A 23,662-nucleotide genomic window follows, 5' to 3' on the forward strand; every position below is an offset into this window, starting at 1 on the left:
TTTCATTCATTTTTATAGCTGAGTAGTATTCCATTGTGTAGATGTACCACATTTTCTGTATCCACTCATCTGATGATGGGCATTTGGGCTGGTTCCAACTCTTGGCTATTGTAAAGAGTGCTGCGATAAACATTGGGAAACAGGTATACCTTCGACTTGATGATTTCCATTCCTCTGGGTATATTCCCAACAGTGGGATAGCTGGGTCGTATGGTAGATCTATCTGCAATTGTTTGAGGAACCTCCATACCATTTTCCATAGAGGCTGCACCATTTTGCAGTCCCACCAACCATGTCTGAGAGTTCCTTTTTTTCCGCAGCCTCGCCAGCATTTATCGTTCACAGTCTTTTGGATTTTAGCCATCCTAACTGGAGTTAGATGGTATCTCAATGTGGTTTTGGTTTGCATTTCCCGGATGCAGAGTGATGTTGAGCATTTTTTCATAGGCATTTCTCTAAGGAAGATATCCAAATGGCTACCAGGAATCTTCTTTTATGCTGGCCTGAAACCTCGAATCATGAATGGGGCAGCTGGCCGCCTTCAGCGTGGCCCCGGCCTCCGGGATCCTGGCTGCATCCACAGCAACCTGGCGCTGTGTTCCCTGTTTAGAGACTCGCTTTTGCAGCTAAGAAACAGTTCTTTTCCTGCTCCATACTTCGAAGCTGTTGCCTGTAAATGAGGCAGCCTCTCCTGCCAAGGGCAAAGTGGCGGTCAGCCCCCACGAACGGCCACCAGCAGCGGTCCTCCCTTAAGAGATGGCAAGAGGAAGGTCCACAAGTTTCCCGGCTGCCTAAGGCCCAGTGGCCACCTTTTCCACCTCAGCTATTCTACGCCAACCGCCGCAGCCACCACCATCTTGAAGCAGTGAGTTCACAGAAATCGATGCTATCAAGGCTTTTGCTTCTGTGTAGTCTCCCTTTAATTCGTCTTAAAGAAGGTTTTCCTTGGCTCACACTGGAATTAGCACCATTAGGATTTTCAGAGGATGGCGTTACCCTCGATAACAGTTTCCAGGTCGGAGAAACCAGAACGAATGCAGATAAGATACAGTCCCTGACAATGCATTTATCATCTCACAACTTCAAACGCATACAGCGATAATAAACAGCTCGCTAAGCAAGCAATTCCTTTTTTTCCAAGAAAGCAGGCTTGCAACCCTGAGCCAGAACTAGCTGGAATGGGGCTCAGAGGACAGACGGAGGCCCTCTATGGGTTTTTATATAAGCAAGAGTTTGTGCAAAGAATGTCTGAATATATCTACAACTAGCATGCAACAGATTTTTAACCTCTAGTCAAGCAAGAAACAGTTTAATAATCTGAAGAGAGCTTTTTTGGTTAGAGTCCATTTTATTGACAAAAAGAAAAGGGGAGTTAATATTCAAATTCGTAAGGCATACTTTCTATGCCAGTGTAATCTGCATGAGTGAGATACAATGCCTAATTGTGGCAAAGAAGCTGCAGGCACACTGACAAAGTCATAGTCATAAAGTAAACCTGGCCATGTGGATGCATGCATTCATTTATCATAAACTTTCCTTTTACCCTGAAGTGTGGGCATCATGTGGGGTGTCAGGTTGAAGGCTGTCCACATCTGAGACACTGAATTTGTACTCGAGAAATTAACCATACAAAGATGGTATTCAGAAACATAAATAAATACCTAGAGAATGTGATTTATTAATGGAGAGCTGTTTACAAAAGTAATGAAAATCAGTGATTAACCTTCCCTCTTTGGGAGCATTTGGGTCACCTTTTAACACTGGTGATATCTGAGTTCCATCGTGAAGAATTAGCAGGAACTTGACAAGCAGAAATGAGGTGGTCTGTGGAGAGGAGGAAGCATGTGGCAGGATAAATACAGTCATCCCTTGGCATCCATGGGGGATTGGTTCCAGGACCTACCTCGGGTACCAATATCCACGATGCTCAAGTCCCTGATGTAACATGGTGTGGTACATCATGTGTCACTTAACAACAGGGATACATTTTGAGAAATGTGTTGTTAGGTGATTTTGCTGTGGTGCGAACATCATAGAGTGTACTTACTTACACAAACCTGGATGGAATAGTCACCTATGCACCCAGGCTGCACAACGTAGCCATCATAATCTTATGGGACTGTACTTGAATGTTGACCTACGTGTGGCTATGTGTCGCATAACTATATTTGCATATAACTGATGCACATCCTCCGTATACCTTAAATCATCTCCTAATTATTTAGAATACCTGATACAATGTAAATGCTATGTAAATAGTTGTTATACTGTATTGTTTAGGGACTAATGATGCAAAAAAATGTCTCCATGTGTTCAGTACAGATGCAATTATTATTATTACTTTTTGTTAACATTTTTGATCTGTGGTTGGTTGAATCCACGGATGTGGAATCTGTGGTATGGAGGGTTAGTCAAAGGAAGTGTACTGTTCACTTCTGCTGGGACCAAGAGCAGAAATAAGAAACAGCGTGGGGCTGGTCTTTCCTCATCCTCCGACCCCGAGGATTAGGGCCGCTGGCCGGGGTGGCTCCATGCACCTGCAGCAGGAGAAGAGCAGCACCAGCCTCCAGGACTAAATAAGAAGACAGATGCCAGTGAGTTTTCAAAGTGAAAAGCTGGAAAGTGTTTTTCTGTTCCACGGTTCTGAGATCCTGGTTTGGCTTTTGCAGGAAAATCAGCTGCACATGGGATTTCCTCCGAGATTCTCCTAATTGCTTTGCAGGTCTAAACATACCACACAATGTTGTCAGGGATTGCTATGGATAGCCAACTCCATTCTGCTGAACAAAACCAGTAATTTGGAAAAATTACAGCCCTGGATGCCATCGTTGGCACTACAAGGACGGCCTCCCTCTAACTGTTAAAAAAGAGAAAAAGAATTGGCGGCACGCCAAACCAAGGAGGGCCTCTTTGCAAATGGATAACGTGGTAACCCTTGGAAAGAAAGCAACATAGAACATGGAGTAAATTTTTGATGATTTAACCTAGGACAGTGGTGTCTTAGAAGGCTGTAGCTCTTTCTTTTTGAACAGTTATTTTGAAACTGAAATGAGGTATTCTGTTTTGCAGTGTTAACCACATTTAAATACTGTTTAGCAACTTGTTCACAATGACAACTTCCTCTGAAAGCTGGTTACTCACCAAACAGATACTTATGAGCTTGTGGTTCATCTTGCTGGGGACTTGTATAAACCCCTGTGTGTGAACACATCTGAGTTACAGAACCTGAAATAGAAAACTGAGTGTCACTGTTTTTTCACTCACCCCCCGGCCCCAGATCTGGCCTGGAATTTTGCAAAGTTTCAGAAAGAAGACATCTTAACTCAAAAGTTTTCTACTTTCCACATTCTTAATATTCTATTTTGAGAGAAAAGGAATATTCCTAGCCTGAATCTTTCCTCCCTCAGACATAATGAAGTGTCATGAAGACACACCAGTAATCAGATGACTGAGTGTTTCCACAAGTACAGATGGGAAGCTTGGCTGCTCCATCAGAGGCAGAGAAGAACGAACAGAACATTAACCTGAAAAAAAAAAAAGCCTTATAGAAAAATATAAACTTATAACAAGCAGGCTTTAAAACAACACTAGTACAAGCTGCACCCGCTCTCCCTCTGTTCTCTAAAGGTGCGTGGGTATCAGAAGTCTCTTAATATTAACTCGATTCCGCATGTCGTTTCATAAGCAAATACATTTGTGGCAGATCTGCTGAACAGAATTTTAGTAAAAAGTAGAAGCTGAAAGCCATCAGCCCTGAGTTTTTGGCCATGGACTAAGCCAGGCTTTTCATCTCTATGATTTTCTTTCAAATATTTGTGTTCAACCAAATTTCTTTTAATTTTCAGGCATCTTAAAAAAGTTGTTCAAGTGATATTCATCTGGTTTCATGCCCAGATGCTAAACCGTCTGGTCTCTCTCTGGAATCGTTCCATGGTCCTGCTCTCTTCCTTGCAGATTGCATTCACAACTGTCCCCACCATGACCCCTGTGGATCCTGCTGGGGTGTGTGGACTGTCTGATGCTCCTGTGCCGCATTCATCACACTGTCCTTCTTCATGTCCCTCTAACGGAGCCACCACCCACATCTGGTCTGCCGTGGCTGTTACCTCCTGTGAGGCCATCTCTGCTAGTGTAGGTGGGTGGCGAGATTCACTCACAGTTCCTTCTCACAATGTCTTCACTGTACCCAAAGTTGTCATCAGTCGAGGACAGAAATTAAGCCACTGACCTGGTAGGTAGCAACCCCTGAGCTGTCCTTTTAAATCACCTGGTCTTCTCTTCCTGCTTTCTACAGGTAGATTAAGGAGTGTTTTCTCCCTGAGAGGGCTTCCGTGCTACCATTCCCATGCCCCTTTGCATTAAGATTTCTTGGTCCAGTTATACACCGTAGAAATGTAGCTGCTAACACTACTCACACAGCCATTTTTACTGCTGTTACTATTTCTAAAAGTTAACATATGCTGGGTTTTTAGTTATCATGTGTCAGGCATGGTACCAATGACTTTACATATGATGATGTCATAGGAGGTTGAGAATCTTATCTCACTCATTTTACAGAGGAGAAAACTAAACCTAGCAGGTGTAAGCTCATGGGCAAGGCCAGCTACTTCCTAAGTCTGGTAGAGCAAACATTGAGTCTGACTCCAGAACTCGTAATCACTCTGCTACACTGCCTTTCCAATAGCAGTGTTCCCCAGCTTCCTAGCAGTAGGCACATATCTAAACACTATGAAGCGATCAAATTTAAAAAAGCCACCTTGAATATTCCAGAATGGTTGGTCTCGTCAATAATGAGCGCAGTCATTCATAAGCAGTGTTCACTGCTGGATGAGAGCACTTGGCGGGGCTCCTGTGGAACCTGGTTCTCACATGTGTCATGATTGCTTCTGAAGTTGGGAGCTACAGTGTCTTCAGGGGACAATGTATACAACTGCAACTAACAAGTAAGAATTTATCTGATTCATAAAATTGGCACCTGCAGTCTTAGTACCCTGGGCCAGAGTTACATAAACGTTTTCAAAACAATAAAATTCATGAAGCGCCGAAGCATTCTAGTGAGTTAAAGCCCGTTTGCTGCACACCCTCGGACGCTGTGGCTTGTGAGCTTGTGGCTTAGTCTCTGGGGCACGAGGACAAGCAGAGACAGCCGGCAGTCAGGGCTGGGGCCTCAGGAGACACTGTGCACTGGTGAGTCATGAGCAGGAGGATGGGCAGCGCCGCTCTGGGTCCTCCTTCCACAAAGGCAGAGTGGAGGAATTCAGATGCACTCTCTTACCTTGTGCCAGAACTCAGAACTAGACGCCAGGCTTGTTAGCGGCCGGCCTCTTTCTCACCTGCACTGTCACCTCAGGAGCATTTTAGCAGAAGCAGAATATATCCGTTCCGATCAGGTTTTCACAGGACACATGTTGGCCAGATCCCCCTTCTCAAAAATTCTTCTTCAGAAGGTGAGCCAGTCCACTTAGTCTCACGAGGGAGGCTTTCCACACCATCCCATAATTTCTAGGCTATATGCTACCGCTCCTTGTCTTTGTCTGTCTCTTATGAATATTCCTTTTTGTAGCTCCGTTTTCATTTGTTTGTATGGGTGTATGTGTTGAATCTCTGTGAGTGAATACGAGCAGGGGGAGGTAATTGTTTCTCTTAAACAGAGTCTCTTTCCTCCCTTATTGACACCCCGCTCTGCAACAACATCTCTTCCTCGTAAAGTGCTGGAAGCAGGGAGCCTTTTGGTGGAAAGCTGATATGACAGGCAAGGGAAGCTCTTCAGAAACGTTCTTCCCAGAAAAGCTCTCCCTTTATGTGCGGCAGATGAGACCACTGTAAACGCAAGTGCATATAAAAAGCTAAATTGCTTTAGCGAGCTTTAAATTTGTTTAAAGATTGTAAGATGTTTAGTAACTACAAAAAAAGGAGGGGGAGGATGAGAGGAAGGGATGATGTCATAAACAGCTAAATCTCCACCACCCAGAAATGACAATTGTTAATATTATGTCACATTTGCCTTACAGTTTAATAAGAGAAATAAAATATTACAGATAAAGTTAGATTCTTCAGTATAGTCATAGCACACACTAAAAACCAGGAAATTCTCTCTGATATATGATCCATATGTAAACCATAGCCACCTGTCATCTATCTTTCCGTCTGATCTATCTTATCTTGCCTGCCTATCTACCAACCTGCCTATCATCTATTATCTATGTATCTACCTATCATGTATGTATTATATCTATTATCTATGTATCTATCTACCTATCATATCTATCTGTCTATTAATTCGTCCATCTATCTATTTCTATCTGTTTATCTATCTATCTACCTATCTATCATCTATCCATCTATCTTATCTATCACATATTATCATTTATCATATCTGTTATCTATTTATCTATGTATCTATCATTTATCTATCTCCCCATCTTATCTATCATCGGTCTACCATCTATGTATCTTACCTATCTATCATCCATATCTATCTAACTGTGATATCTATTCTCTTTATCTATCTATCATCTATCTGTATACTAATCTATGGGCCTTGGCTCATATTTATTGGCTGTATTGAGATAACCTGGATCACAGAACAAAACTGAGTTGGTCTCTGAGATGTTCCACTTCAAAGCACTTCAGTTATTTTAAAATTCTGCCACTTCCTGGCAGAGAGTTTGGAATCATATCACAACCAGGAGGAATTTGATGAGATGCTATCAGGGCACTGGGCTTGCTTTAGCTTTGTGGTTAAGCCCCTTATTAAGAAGAGTGGAGTGCCTGACTCCCAGGTCCTGTGAGTGGCTGGTGGACACTGAATGATGGTGCTTGTCCTTTCTCCACATGGCTCTTTTTAGACAACAGCACACACAGAAAAGGCACTGTGAAAAGCCGGAAGCACCATGTGGAAGTGAGGTAGGACATTCAAGCATATACATTCGGAAGCAGGTATTCAGCACACTCATTCCTGACCCCAATTCAGGAATTGTACTCACACATAGGCCACGGATGAATAAACTTCCACAGGGTTTATTTTGAAAGAGAAAGGGCTTGAGTTCCCAGGCTGCTCATATCTTATCTCAAGCAACGTGCAGCTTCCTCTGCATTCCTCTGCTCCAAGTAGAAATTTCTCTCCCTCACGAGTTGTCTCCTTAATCTCCACTTCAAAGGATGCTTAACAGTTTCGCTAACCTTTCTGAGGAGCTAGGAAGTCCTGGAGGATCAGTATCCGCTGTGCTTCCTTCTTTAACACACACTCCGTTTCTGTAACACCATCTGGAAAACAGAGTGAGTGTTACATGTGATCGCAGAGCACATGCCTTGACTCAAGGCTGTGGCCATCTCTGCATGGGCTCACTGGAGTCTTCGGCTTGTGTGTTTCAGAATTTTGTATGCTCTTGGCTGTGCAATGGGTCCCACTGCCTGTATTTTGGAATGTTTCCATTGTTTCATGTTTGGAATTGTGAAAGGAAATATGAGGTGTTCTCTCTGCTTCTTTTTCTACTTTCACGTGGCTGCTTCCTGCTGCTTCCACACAGCAGAGGGTGTGTGTGTGTGTGTGTGTGCGCGTGCATGTGTGTGCGCACGCGTGTGTGCATGCTGCAGAACACAGAAAGCAGTCATACAAATTAAACCAAAGTAAAAATGAAAATATGAGACCTTTCCTGCTCCTTTTGTTGGTCATACAATTGGTGTCTGAATCATTTGATTTATAAAGTGGAGTCAAAAAGTACCAGTTTAGCATGTGTGTTTTAGTCAATAGTTAAAATTTGATATCTACCCTAACATAGCAAGAATGGTCATTTTTTTTGTGACTGGTTGTACTATATATAACAACTTCCTTCTGGTCTGCCATATTTAACCATGATGTGCAATGTCTCCTTTAAATTCATTACTGTATCCTTGCTGGGATTATTTTATGAATTGTCTGACTATCTGATGAGTTTATCCTGTACAGTTCTAATACCTTCAGCAGATTTTGTTACATCAAGATTCAGTTGCAAGAAAACTACAATTAACTGTAACTGAATCATCCAGACCCAACTTCACTTCTGAGTTTGGATTTTTAGAACAAAATGACTCAAAACAAGTTCATACCAGAAGTATACTCATAAAAACAAATCTGTACAGTTTCTGAAGTTAAATCTAAGGAAACCCACTCTGAGGAATCACATCTTTCCTCAAGTAATGAATACACATTTAGTTTTATTCACTGATCACTTTCTAAAGAGAAACAATTTACAGATATTATTTTAGCAATACAACAAATGTCAGTGTTATGTAGAAACTTCACTCCATTCGAACTGCTAATTACTAAATGTAGAGAGATTGTAAAATAAGCAGAGGATTATTGGTAACTGGAAATAACTGACTATTATTTTTTGGCACTAAATGATAAGGATAAGATTTTAATGGTATTGAGTCTGAGGGCAGATGTTTATGGAAGAAGGAGCCTTAACCTTGGATTGCATCAGTGATGCTGTGGTAGAAAACAACCCTGCCTTCTCAGTGGACCACAGCCACTCTGCCTAGGTGTTTCCTGTCCTTGCCTTGGAAACAGGTGGCAGAGGTGAAGCCTGCACAGCACTTGCTTCCGCGCCCACTTTGCAGGTGGAAGCAAAGTAATGTGGACACCCCTGAGTTTAATGACATGGGGAGCTTTGATATAAACCCCTCGAAGGTGAGGGAGCTAGAATATCTACCAAGCACTGCTAAGGTGCTGCAGGACTGCAGCGAGGTGACTTTCCTGCTGTATAAGTACGATCTGGGATTTCTTTTTGGCTGTATTTTCCTGTACCCCATTTTCTCCATCCTTTACAATAGGGATCATGACGCCCATCCCAAAGGAAGGTCAGAACTCAGTGAGACAGTAGAAGGTGTCCAGAGCAGGGCTGGGTTTATACAAGACAATCAGTAAATGGCTCTGTGTATAGTTAATATAGTTTATTGAGTATTTCGACTATGTGAGGAGTTCGATTTGAATTACTCTATATAATCCTTACACTAATAGTTACTATTATAAATTACATTTTACATGTAAAAGAACCAAAGTGTGGAGATGTATAATAATTTTACTGAGGTCATGTTAAATTAGGTGGTGAAGCTGGGACTGGGCTCTGATCCTCCCCACTGAAAACCTGAGGCTTTGCCACCATGTCACACCACGAACATAACTGCTTTAACTCTCACCTGCCTCACGTGGCCCCGCTGGCGAGGACACTTTCTCCGTCCTCCCCATGGCTTCCTGCAGTGCTGCTAAAGGCCCTTGTGACATGTCCCAGTAGAGAAAGCAGTCTTTGGTCCACAAATGAGAGCTCACTTTGAGCAGCTGAACTGAGCCAAAGGCTGGAAGATCAGGCTGGTGGGACGGGTGTGCTGAGACACGGACAGCTGACAAACACAGAAACGACGCTCTGAAACAGGGGCTTACTCAGTATCTGCACACAGCAAGCACGATGCATGCACTTCTCAGCTTTTCTTCCATGTAGTTGTCAGGAGCAACGTGCGAAAGAGCCCTTATCATCTCTGGTTTAGAGGGAACCCAAGCCACACAGTGCTTTGGGAACCTGCCCAAGTTTGTCCAGCTGGTTAGTGAACTAGTTACATTTTTAACCCATATTTGCCACTCCAAGTTTGTTATTCTTTTAGTTTCATCCAGATATAACAGTCATAATGTAGACCTTCCTGAAACACAACTCTGCTTGCGTGGGTATGTGTAAATACTATTTAATCAGCTTCTTGTTTGGGTTTTTTTGTTTGTTCTTTGTCTCTCTGCTCTGGGTGTCTCTCAGGCCTTCCTCTCCTCAGGCTGCCTGGGCTCTGACAGAGCGATTCATGCTCTGAGCCACTCCACCCATGAGGCAGGGCTGATTCTTTTACTTTCTTATGAGGACGCTATTAGATGATAGATGAAATGGTTTGTGCTAAAGGGCTTGTCCCTCTCTTGGAGCATTTTTCCAAATTTCCTGTTGGGAATTCATCTACACTGGATACTGGTAAATGCAAATATAACTATCTAAATAAAAATATAAATATATATGTACATATGTAGACATATATACACATATAATTATACATCTGGGTTAATTGTGTGCCTGAAATTTCAGAGACAACTTGTCAACTCCTTTGCTCAGCATCAACGTCATTAGGTGACTATGATATGACGCATGGCTTTTTGCAAAGATACATGCTCCAGTTGTAGTTTAATGGCTCTTTCTAATAGTGAGATGAGATTGATCTGATTTATAAAGACATCAAGTTCAAAGATAGAGGGAAATTGAATGTTTCTACTGTGTGAGATTCTACAGGATGGGGGTATCATTGAGTGTCATTATATAATAACCTGCTCTGATTCTGGAAGTTCACTACCGAAGAATGAACAGTTAAAACCAGCTTTGAAACTTACTGTAGTCAACATACTTCCTTTTTGTTTTTTAAGAAATATCCGAAGTGTAATAAATGCACATAAGTCCATACCATATAATATTGTTGAAGAAAAATAAAATACTCTGGAAGCTGCCAAAATGGTGGGGAAGACTTTATTCAAGAATATGGCAATTCCAAATATAGTAAAAACAATTGTGGATTAATATAGTAAAAACAATTGTGGATTTGTAGCTGAGAAGCAGGGTGTGGTGTTCTGTAGCTGGAAATGACTGAGAGGAGATGGTGGGGATGGGGAAATTCTCTGCAGACTGACGCAGCAGGATTCTTGCCAAAACTGTACTCAGCAAGGACAGTGAAGGTCGGTGCCTTGTAGAGAACAAGACTTAGAGGAACTGGGCTCAGGTCTGGTCAAGGAGAGAGCCTGTCAGTGTACATGAATGCCACCACAGGGCGGGAGACCTGCATCCATTTGAAGTTCGTGCCACCTGTGCAGTCATGCAGTTTATAGTCTATGGTTCTCCACAGAATGAAAGGCCTAGTTTTTATGTTTAGTCAGCCCAAACTTCTTATTCTAGATACTTAGAAAACATGACCAAAGCAAGCCCAGAAGGCTTTAGAAATACCTTTCAGCAAAGTTCTTTATCCTAATTTTGTAGAATGTATTAATTTATTATGCACCATTAATATATTCTTATCAGGGATGATTTTTGAGGAACCTGACATTTAAGGTGGATGCTAATGAAAAAATATGTTTATTTTTACCTTTTATATAAAAATTCAGCTTTGGTGAATGAACATGACCTTTTCTTCTTTTCATGGAAATTCATCTGAATGCAAAACCTAGAGGCCACCTGACCTGAAAACACTGTCCTCTGCCACCTCGTTTCTGTCCAGCACAAACAACCCTTCATTCTAACCTGCTGCTGTTGATAGAAGGCACATGAGTTACACCTCCAGGAGCTTATCTGAGGATGTAGCCCAAATCTTGGAAGAACGAGGCCCCTCATGGTATATTAATTTTTAATTAGATGGTGTTTTTCTTAAAATTTCTCCTATCTCAGTCTGCTTCTCCTCAATTCTTTCCAAGGATTCCCATGAGGCACAGAATTCTCCCAGGATATCTTTAATGACCTTGGTGTTGAAATACAGACAACATGGAACCAGATGAAACCTATGTCCACTATTTAGATTCCTGTATCCATCACACACCAGCTGAAGCAGCATCTCAGGAGCAGTGAGGGTTTCTCTCTTGTGGCCCAATTGCAGACTGTTTTCCTGAGACAGGTTCTGGCCTGTGGGCCAGTTCGTCCTTGCAGGATGTGGTCAGTGGGATGGCCCGATGATGTCACTACAGTCCTGTACCCTGAACATGTGTCATCTCAAGTACTAAGGGTCTTGCAGACGTCATGAAGGATGTGAATCTGGAAATAGAGGGCCTACCCTGGATGGCTCAGGTTGGCCCTACTTACATGAGCCTGAAAGCTAAGAGCTCTGTTGGGCCAGGGGCAGAGAGACATCAAGCGCTGAAGGGTCTGCACCCACCACTGCTGGAGGGTCCAGCCCCTGGCTGGCAGCCAGCAAGGAAACAGTCTCAGTCCTAGGAGCAAAAGGAGCTGAGTTCAGCCAGCGCCCTGATGCAGCCTGGAAGTGGCTTCTCACGGAGCCTCCTGGGAGGAATGCAGCCCTGCAGAGTCGTTGATTTCAGTCATGAGATCCCATGCACAGGACCCAGGCAAGCCACCCTGATTCTGACCTACAGCGCAGTGAGATGATGAACCCATGTTGTTTGAAGCTGAGAAGTGCGTGTTGTTTGTGAGTAGCAATAGAAATCAACACACAAATCAACAGAAACATTCTAGGAGTTAATGTTGGGTTCGAAGTCTGAGGTGGGTCACAGCTGTCCAGACCGAAGGAGTGGCACTTGGAAACTCAGCCAGATTCCCTCCTGAGTTAATCCTGGTAGAGGATCAAGAAGGCGCCAGCAGAAGGTGTCAGAAATGATGTCTTCCCATCCTAGAACTCAAACCCACCATGTGATATGTGCCTCTGCATGCCTTGTTGAGTTAAAATTGTGTTCTCAAAGCCACAGGGAGGTTTCTTGATTGCTCATCTGCCCTTTACTCTGATTTGGACTCCTGGTGAGGTTAGATTGGTTAAATACTCACTGCCCCTCCCCCAGGCCCATCCTCCAGTCCCAGGATAGTGTCTGGAATGGCTGCAGACACCACTGTTGATGACACCACAGCCTGGATGTACCCGGTCACACCATCACCAACACCAAGAGCTCTTGTACCTGCCCTCAGGTGTGGGATTCCAGTTCTAGTCTGAGAGAGATTACCTCTGCCTTCTCCACTCTGGACATGGGTCACCCCAGCCCCCGTTCCTCTCTCCCCCTCCCCTCCCTTCTACCTCATGTTCTGTTGTGGGCATCTCAAGTTTTCCCAGCAAGGCCCCATTAGGTTTCAATCACTAAAAAAATAAAAAAATAAAATAAAAAACACACAGAATATTTTGGAACGACAACACGACACTTGGGTGTACTTTGTATCAATGAGCAAACCTGGAGGTCAGAGCTTGTGTAGGTGCGTATTTCTGGGCCTGAAGCCCAGGACTCTGCAGCTATGACACATGTCTCCAGGTGATTCTGATGCTCATACTCGTGACTTGTTAACCCCAGAGAGCGAACAGATTGCCATCTCAGCAGAAAAGAATTACTTTTTTCCCAGTCATTATAGCCCCTGACAGCCTCTCTCATCCCAGTCCCAGCCACTCCCCACATTGTCCCCTTGGTCTTGGCTGCAGGGCTACAGGCTGCATGCTGCCAGTTTGGGAGGCACATACCACCTAAATGTACACTGTGGAGGCCAGACGGTTTGTCTTCACCTTCTGAATAGCTTGCCTGTGGGAACTGATCCCTTAAGATTGGATTTTTTTTCTTTCTCATTGAAAAGCAATAAAACAGACAGTTAAAAATCAATTGGATGTTTGACCTGCATGTAAATGAAGTAAACTTCACTTCTGGCCCCTGGGGGCGGCACCCGTGGGTTAGGATGGAAATTGGTTTGACACAACGTTGTTGACAACCTCCTGTGACAAAAATCTCATTCCAGCTCTTCAAAGGGACGAGGAGTGTTATTGGTTTGTGCTGTCCTGTAGGACTGATCTCATATGTTGTTTCCTTCGGCCTTGATATCAGTCGGCTTTGTGATTTACAGCTCAGAAGCCAAGTGCACTTTAGAGTCTGCAGTTGATAACCAGGTAAATAACAAAGGAGCCAAACTGCTAACGTCAGTGGGCATGTGTTGGTGTGGATGTGAATTCTGGAGAGCTGAGCTCCCAAAGTGTGACCTGTACCATGTCATTTATAACAATCAAGTCTGCACATAAGGCTACAGTATGGAGAGAAAGAGAGGGACAGAGAGAGGAAGAGAGACTGTTCATCGGAAGTTTGCAAATGCTCCAACTAATTTGCCCACTCGACTCATGTCCACTGGCAAGTGATGACGCCCACCCACACTTTGATTTACATTGTTTGATTCCCACATCCACTTAAATGCTCAGGTACCGGGGAATTTTTGTTTAGGTCTCCTGCCCCCAAAGAAACAAATTTGTGCCCTTCATGGCGGGTGGTTGGCTGTGTGAGATGTGCACTGGGACGACATCTGCACTCCAGCGAAGGGCAGGTGCTGTGGGATGTCAGGATCCACGGGAGGTTCTGTGCACCTGGAGCTGAGCGACCAGGTGGGAGATATAAATCTGTGGCAGAGCAGTGAGGGAAGGGCAGTGCCTCTGGTGAGTGCTCAGGGCAGAAGGTGAGGGAGACCATTAGAGACATGACACTGATGATTCACAGAGGCACTGAGGACTGTGAGCCCCACAGTTACACTTCTGTGGGAGAAATGAATGGCTCACAGGAAGCTGTGACAGACTAGGTCCCCGGAGACTTGGGAAGGGCATGCTGGGTGCCATGGGCTGGGGAGATTATGGTTCTTGCTGAAGGATGTTCTAAGGCTGTCGCCCCTGTGAGATGAAAATTGTGATCAAGTGTCTACAGAGGAGTAGAGATCTTCTCTGAGATGTATGTACACCATACAGTGTAGAACATGAATGAGTGGGAATTAGAGGACATACTTACATATTTCTTTTCCAAGTTAATCACTTTGTGTTCTCTAAATTGTAGCTAAGAGAATTACTTTTTTTCCAAAATATATTTTCTTTAAAAATGCAGACAATAGAAGGACAGACAATAAGCACAAAGTTTTCCACTACACGGGGACATAAATGCTTTTTATTTGAGTTTATGGAAGAGTCACCTATTTCTTAGTTGAGCTATAGACTGAGGTCTTTATGAGGAATTCTTAGGGAGACCACTAAATCATTAGCATGTTTAAACTTGAATGGTGACAGTTCGCTGTGAACAAAACAACCCAGCACACATTACTCAAAAGAAAAGAGCCATCTCTTAAGGAAAAGCCATAAGGACACTTGTTTCCACCAGCTCTTCGTCTTGGGCTTCCGCTTGTGCAGGCAGCAGCACTTTTTCCCTGCTGGGAGCAGTGACGTGTTAGTGATGGACCAGTGCATTATTTTAAGCACATAATGAGCTTGGGGCCGTTCCCTGCAGAGTGGAGCTAGTGAAGTGTCAGGTCATCATCACTTCCATTAGGGATGAAATAGCATCCAATGAAAATAACTTTTAACTTCGGTTATCACACACTCAAATCAGTTAAAGAGGTAATCTGACCCTACCTCAGCTAAAAGAGCCAGTGTAATGTGCTCGTGTGTTAATAGAGTGGTTTCCCTTCCAGCCCACAAAGTGCTTCATGCTGGTGCCTCCCTCTGGTGTGGGCAAAGGAGGGAGCCTGACTCCTGCAGTGATTTGTCAGGTGCGTTAAGTGGCCATGTCTGGCCAACTGTGACATCTCCTTTGAGAAACATTTCTGTTAATTTTTCCCAGCAAACTATGAGCTATTTGTCTTCCTTTGTCTTCCCCTCACCTCTGTTCGGGACATATTTATGAAACTGAAGTAATTCAAAGATGAAGAAAGAAGCTGTGCCCAGGGCTGGGTGTGAGGAGAATCCTTAAGTCTCTCACGATCCAGTAGCCCTCCAGGGCTGCCGTGGGTATATCTGAAGTTCCCTGCGTCAACAGGACATTGTAACGTGTTGAAAACAAGCACTGTGCCTATGGGTTTCCAGCAAGACTGACACATTAAAAATGCAAAGTAAGAGCTGGACAAATGCATTTAATGAGCAATCAATGGAAGGGCCACAGTGGGCATGTTCCAGGTGTGAGGTTAAGAGCATGGTTCTTTGTCCATGGAGATGAAGGGCAAAGTAAAAGCCTTTGACTCTTTTTTTCTTTAGTTTGACTAAAACTTCATGATGAATTGGATTTCAAATGTACAAAGAAGATTAGATAATAAAAAAATATGCAACTAAATAATCACTGAATTCAATGCAAATACAATTCAAGCCCAAATGCCTTCCAGGGGAATCCTCAGACCTACGTGCTGAGCTCAGATGAAGCAAGGTGAGGTAGCAGGTGAGGGACAGGGGGCTGCTGCTACCACCCGGAGAGCCCTGAAAATGATGTGCTCTGGAGCAGCGAGGGCAGGCTTGGAGGAGGACTAGGCAGTTTGGAAACATAGAAATGGCAGGCAGAAATTGCTCAGTTGAACAATCAATACTGCCTGTTTGGGTTTGGGTTTTTTCATGTGCTTTTAATTTATAAACTTTTTTTTTTTTTTTTTTTTTTTTGGAGCAGTTTTGGTTTTTAGAAAAGTTGGGAGGAGTGTATAGAGAGTTCCCATCTAAACTCTCCCTCTCCTTTTTTTCCAGTTATTAACATCTTGCATTAAAGTGGCACATATGTTACACTTGATTAGACAATAATAACACAATGCTATTAACTAAAGTTTACAGTTTGTGTTACGGTTCACTCCTGGTGTTGTACAATTTATAAGTTTTGAAAAATGCATACTGCCATGTATTCGACATTGCAGTGCCATAGTGTAGCTTCACTGCCTGAAAGTCCCTTGTGCTCTGCTGTTCATCTCTGAACTTTTCACTGTGTCCATAGTTGTTCCTTTTCCAGAATGCCGTATGGTTGAAATCATACAGAATGTAGCCTTTTTAGTTTGGCTTTTCTTTTACTTAGCAGTATGTATTTAAGTTTCCTTCGTGTCTTTTCATGGCTTGAAAGTTCGTTTCTCTTCAGTGCTGAGTCATATTTCCTTTTCAGGATGGACCACAATTTGTTTATTCATTCACTTGTTGAAGGGTGTCTTGGTTGCTTCCAAGTTTTGGCAATCATGAATAAAGCTACTTTAAACATCTGTGTGCAGGTTTTTGTGTGGACACCAGTTTTCAAGTCATCTGAGTAAAGAATACAGGGCGTGATTGCTAGATCATATGGTAAAGATTTTGGAAAAAAACAAAAACAAAATCAAAACAAAAACAAAAACTTTTTAAAAGAGTTTTGTGAGAAACCACCAAACTGTCTTCCACAGGGACTGTGCCATTCTGCATTCCCACCAGCAGTGAATGAGGGTCCCCATTGCTCTACATCCGTACTAGAATTTGGTGTTGCCAGTGTTTGGGGATTTTGGCCATTCTAGGTATCTTGTGGTTTTTGTGATTTGCATTTCCTTGATGGCGTGTGATGTGGAGCATTTCTTCATGTACTTATGTGCCATCTGTATATCATCTTCCGTGCATTTTCTGTTTAAATCTTCTGCCCATTTTTTAATTCGGTTGTTTTTCTTACTGCTGAGATGTAAGAGTTCTTTGTATATTTTGGATAGCAGTCCTTTATCAGATATGTTATTTGCAGTATTTTCTCCCATTCTGTGGCTTCTGTTTTCATTCTCTTAACAGTGTCTTTTGCGGAGCAAAAGTTTTTAATTTTAACAAAGTCCACCTCACTTTAGTGTGTGTGTGTGTGTGTGTGTGTGTGTGTGTGTGTGTGTGTATTATACTTTTAGTACTGCATCTAAAAAGTCATCACAAAACCCAAGGTTACCTAGATATTCTTGTAGGTTATCTCCTAAGAGTTTTACAGTTTTGCGTTTTACATTTATTTCTGTGATCCATTTTGAGTTAATTTTTGTGAAATTATTTAAGGTCTGTGTCTAGATTTTTCTCATGTGTATGTCTGGGTGTAAGGACCATCCTTCCTGCACTGATCTGCCTTTGCTCATTTGACAGAGACAGTTGACTGTGTTCCTGTGGGTCTGTTTCTGGTCTCTCTGCTCTGTCCTCCTGGTATCTGCACTCACCAGTAGCAACTGTCTGGAAACTGTAGCTTTACGGTCAGTTGGGAAGTTGGGTAGAATTGGTCCTCTGATGTTTTTCTTCTCCTTCAGTGTTGTGTTTGTTATTCTGGGTTTTTTGCAATCATAGAGAAACTTTAAAATCAGAATTGGTATCCACAAAATAACTTACTAGAATTTTGATTGGGATTGAATTGACTACATGTCAAGTTGGGAAAAAATGACTTTTTGAGAATATTGAATTGCTGTCTATTTTTAAAACACTTCTAAAGAGGCAAATGTGATGTTTATAAACTGAAAATTATATATTTAAAAAATTTCAAAATCCTTCAGTAGGTTCCATACAACTATTTTAAATTTGATTACTTCAGACTTATTTTGTTTTTTTTTAAATATGCCAAATTAATTTCTGAACTTAAATAATTCTGAAGTTACATAAATTATAGTAATATCAGTTAATTATCTTACTTAGGCATCCTTTTTTTTTTTCTTCTGAAGAGAATGCTTGAAATAAATACAAGAGGAACTTTCTTTTAACAGAAGAAAAATGATCAAATAAAACTGTAATTGTCTAAGAAGCACATGTTTTTATTCCTGGAAAGACATAGCTTGTGTTATATTGAATGAGACTCTGAATTTTCTCTGTGGAAGTAAGATATGGATATTTAACTAGATGTAAGTACCCTGAGACTATAGTACCTTTTATAAAGAAAATAAATAATCTATTTTTAAAATAAAGGGCTACTGATAACAATAATAAATTTTAAAAATCTATTTTCTAGTAGACGTGCAGGAAGCTTATAGCCACACTTACCTTTCAATGGAAGCAATTTGTGTATAATCTGACTTCAAGGATCTAATGATATGGATTATTGTGTTATTTTATGACATGCTACTGAGATTAGCAGTTTAAAGCAGGGCAGTAATGAGACAAGGGTCATGATTGAGGACCTGTGAAGACTAGGTAGATGTACTCAGTTCTGCCAAGATAATCTGTTTCTCAAGAAATGACCAATTGTCTTGCAAAGCTTATGATCAAAGGAAAACTGTGTATAGAATAATCCATGCATACTCCATCAGGGCCTTGGGGTAAGGGTGTGGGACTCAGAACACAAGCTTTTCCGAATTATTTGGAAGTGCTGTATGTGGATATAAAAAATGCATTGATTCTCCAACCTAAAACATTCTTAAATAAAAGTGGGATTCAGTTGTATTTCTTATCTTAATCTTACAGCATCCTGTAAATTTTATTATTTAAGTATGGCTTTTAGGGTCATTTTGTTTCTTTTTCTTAATTTATATATTAGTATAAATGACAAATACCAGTTGCATATGTTATATATTTATGGGGTACAATGTGATGTTTTCATATGTTTAAATTGATTTAATTAAATCAAGCTAATTCACATATCCATATGAGGTCACATACTTATCACTTTTTTTCATGGTGAAAGTATTTAAAATGGAATAAATTTAACCAAGGAGGTAAAATATCTCTACAATGAGAGCTACAAATCACTGCTGAAAGAAATTAAAGAGGACCCAAAAAGATGGAAAGACATTCCATGCTCTTAGATTGGAAGAATTAACAATATGGAAATGTCCATGCTACCTAAAGCAATCTACAGATTCAATGCAATCCCCATCAAAATACCAATGGCATTCTTCACAGAAATAGAAAAACAACCTTAACATTCATAAGGAATAACAAAAGACCATGTATAGCTAAAGCAATTCCAGGCAAGGAAAAAAAAAAAAAAAAAAAAAAAAGAAAAGCCAGAGGCCTAACACTCCCAGACTTCAAATTATACTACAAAGCTATGATAACATAAACAGCATGGTACTGGCATAAAAACAGACACTTGGACCAATGAAACAGAATAGAGAACCCAGAAATCAACTCACATACCTACAGCTAACTGATCTTTGACAAAGCAACAAGAGCTCACACCAGGGAAGAGACTCCTTCTCCAGTAAATGGTGCTGGGAAAACTGGACATCTATATGCAGAAGAATGAAACTAGACCAGTACTTCTCACCATATACCAAAATCAACTCAAAATGGACTAGAGACTTAAATATAAGACCTGAAACAGCAAAACTCCTAAAAGAAAACGTAGGGGAAACACTTCAGGAAGTAGGACTGGGCAAAGACTTTATGAATAAGACTCTAAAAGCACAGAAAACAAAAAGAAACAAACAAAAAAGCAAATGGGATTATATCAAACTAAAAAATTCTGCACAGCAAAAGAAACAATTAACAGAGCAAAAACACAACCAACAGAGTGGAGGAAAATATTTGCAAACTGCACCTCTACAGGGGATTAATATACAAAATATACAAAGAGTTCAAACAACTCAACAGTAAAAAAACAACTAACCAGATTAAAAAATGGGCAAAGGAGCCAAATAGGCATTTCCTAAAGGAAGATACACAAATGGCCAACAGACACATGAAAATGTGGTCAACATTATGACTCATCAGGGAAATGCAAATCAAAACCACATTGAGATATCATCTCACCCCATCTAGACTGGCTATTATCAAAAAGACAGAGAATAACAAATGCTGGTGAGGATGTGGTGAAAGGGAATACTCCTACACTGTTGGTGGGAATGTGAATTGGTGCAGCCATGTGGAAAACAGTATGGAGTTTCCTCAAACAACTATAGATAGAACTGCCATATGATCCAGCAATCCCACTGCTGGGTATATACCCAAAGAAATGGAAATTATCATGTCGAAGGGAAACCTGCACTCCCGTGTTTATCACAGCTCTATTTTCAGTGGCCAAGAGTTGGAACCAACCTAAATGTCTATCCACAGATGATTGGATAAGGAAAATGTGATATATATACACAATGGAATACTATTTTGCCATAAAAAAGAATGAAATTCTGCCATTCTCAGCAACATGGATGAATTTAGAGAAAATAATGTTAAGTGAAATAGGCCAGCCACAGATAGAGAAGTACCGCATGCCCTCGTTCGTAAGTAGGAGTTAAAAATAAACAAATAAATAAAAATAGAAAGAAAGATACAACAATCACAATAATTTGCTGAACTTTCAAAAGGAGAGAGCAGAACTGAGGCCAGTAGAGGTGGGAAGGGGGTGAGAAAATGGTAAAGGGCCACAAAAAATGATCACATTGTATAATATTGAACATACTGTCTTGATTTGAACATTACATAATGCACATAGGTATTTATATTAAATGTTGTACCCTACAGATATGTACAAGTATGTTTCAATAAAAAAATAAAAGAAAAATAATTTCTAATGACAAAGTATCCAGTAGAATCAGTGAGTATGATAGAAGCAAGTGCTTTCATAATTAAATTATACATATATATATATTTTATACATAAAATTTAATTAGCAAAAATAATACTACCAAAAAATAAAAGGATATGAAATTATGGACAAATACATTTGCTAATATTTTATATCTAAAAATTCCAATTCCAAAAATTAAAAGATAATTTTTTTAGATTCTATGAGTTTTAATTCTTAACTTTTAAATTTCTGTCAATAAGAAGAAAAATAATTTAAAAATTTAGAACAGAAAATTTTACAAAGTAAATCTTGGATTGAAATGTGGGTATACAGCTCTGGCTTACATCAAGTCCTGGTACCACCGCATGTCAGCTGAGAGCCCTCAACTACAGCTGAAGTCAATCTGCTCTGCACAGAGGCCCTCTTTATACAAGAGGACATAAGAAACCAAGGTTTTGCACATGTTCTTTCAATGGTAAAAGCACCATCTTCAGAGTTCAGGGGCGGAAAAAATAAAATGCTTATGCTACAAAAATGGAGGTATATACTTATGCATGGATGTGTTTATGTGTACAGGTGTGTGTAGTGTGTGTGTGTGTGTGTGTGTGTGTGTGTGTGTGTGTATCCCTCTTCCCCAGCCTAGGGGAGGAATGAGGTATGGTAAAGGTCAGAGGAGGAAAGGAGGCTAGTTTGAGAAAAGAAAACAGTTAAGTGGTCGAGGTCACTTCCTCTCACCCTTTCTACCACTTGCTCTGAGCTAATGAGCTCACCTAATTTTAACGCCAACTGATGAGACAAATGTCTGTTTACATCTCAGCACATTCCTAACACCTTTTCTTTACGTCTTCTCAGATTCTTCCCTGTTTTGTTCTATTTGTTTTTGTGTGGGGGAGGGGTTCTTTGTATTTTAAACTATACTTTCAATGTACATACAGCAGGCATTACGCTAAGTGAAAGAAGCCAGTCTTTTCCATATTGTGTGATTCACCCGATATGACATCCTGAAAGGCAGAACTACAGGGACGGTTGCTGGGGTTGGGATGGAGGGAAGGTCTGAGGACAAAGGTCAGCATGATGGAAACTTTGGTGTGTTGGAACTGTACTCTACAGTTTTTAATAAATACAAACTTTATCCAGCTGACCAAAAAAAAAAAAAAAAAAAAAAAGAGAAAATACTTAAAATGTACTGTTTTAGTAATTTTGAAATGCATGATGCATTGTTATTCAGCATGGTCACATCTGTGCCATGGGTCACTAATTGTATTCCTCCTGTCTAACCTAGACTTTGCACTGTTTTGTCAACATCTCCCTTCCACACCCACCCTCCCCCACCCCCAGCCTCTGGGAACCACCATCCTACTCTCCTCTGCTATGACTGTGACTGTTTTAGATTCCACGTGTGAGTGAGATCATGTGGTATTTGTCCTTCTGTGCCTGGTTTATTTTTCTTAATTTTGTCATCAATTTAGCCAATCTGGTGTTGATAGTTGTATAGTAAAATGCAAGAAAGAGCTAGCTAGGTATGTAAATGCTGAGTTGTTGGCTACATAAAACCAAATGCATTAATAAGCTAAAGAAGACTGGGAAACTTATTCATGAAAATTCACCAGGGGAAGTTTACCTTTTATTTTCTGTCACATTTAACGTAATCCTGCTACATTTTCTTCTTTATATGTCACCAAACTGGTGTATTTTGATGCTATAAACTTAAAAAAAAATATTGCCACATTGTTTGTTTAAGGCTTTGGCTGTCCAACATTCTGAAGTGTTGTGTATTTAAAAGCTATACCATTTTGCTACTCGGTTGTAACATAAGTTGGGTCACCATGGACTGCAATAAGACAACAGCGTGAAGGAGAAAAGAACTTCCTTAAGAACTTGCCCTCCCCATGTCAACAGTGGTGGGTGTTCCTTGCTCTTAATAATATCAGCAGCAAGCCCGAAATGTACAATAAGCTAAACATCATTTTTGCCTAAAAAGCCTAAACTGGAGGAAAAAACATTTGTAAAAACAGGAAAAATGTTATAAAGACGAACACTTGAAAATAGACAAGAGGAAATGAGACTTGCAGCAGATTTGAAACCATCAACAGCATCCTAAGGGGACCGATTTGTCCACTGAGATTCCCAAAATGTTCCCCAAAGCTTTGCCTGTCCCAAAAGCCACCATTATTTTTGAGCTAACATGTAAATAAAGTTCATTATGATAATACTGAGAGCCATTAAAAGTAAAACCATTTCCATATTTTCACCTGATTTAAAGTACCTCTGAAAAATGTATTGAGATGTGAACTTCTGTACAACGAACATTAAACATGCTAACTCTGTTACCAGCAACACTTTCCCTAATCTCTTGGGGAAAATCACATGCACCACACAGAGATCAGTTTAAACCAAGAATGTGATGTTTTGGTTTCAACTGGAGTGTAAGCGTTGCTGCAAGTTTTATGACATTTCAAAGCTTTCTATTGTTTGGACTGATGTCATTTTTAAATAAATGCATTCGTGCCCCAAGTCATGAAAATCTTTGATAGATGGCAAAGATGAGATTCTCCTAGGGCTTAAGTGGCAGAAACAAGGTTCTTAAAATTTCTTTTCTCCCCCTACCACCTTGACCATGTTTTCTGTTCAAGACTTTTACCACTTGCAGTGTTGTGGGCAGGAGAATAAGAAGTAGAAAGAATAGAGAAAAGCTAATGGTAGGGAAGATGCAGAAAGATTTGCTGGTGACTG

Source organism: Cynocephalus volans, chromosome 6, assembly GCF_027409185.1.
Source record: "Cynocephalus volans isolate mCynVol1 chromosome 6, mCynVol1.pri, whole genome shotgun sequence".
Classification (NCBI taxonomy): Eukaryota; Metazoa; Chordata; class Mammalia; order Dermoptera; family Cynocephalidae; genus Cynocephalus; species Cynocephalus volans.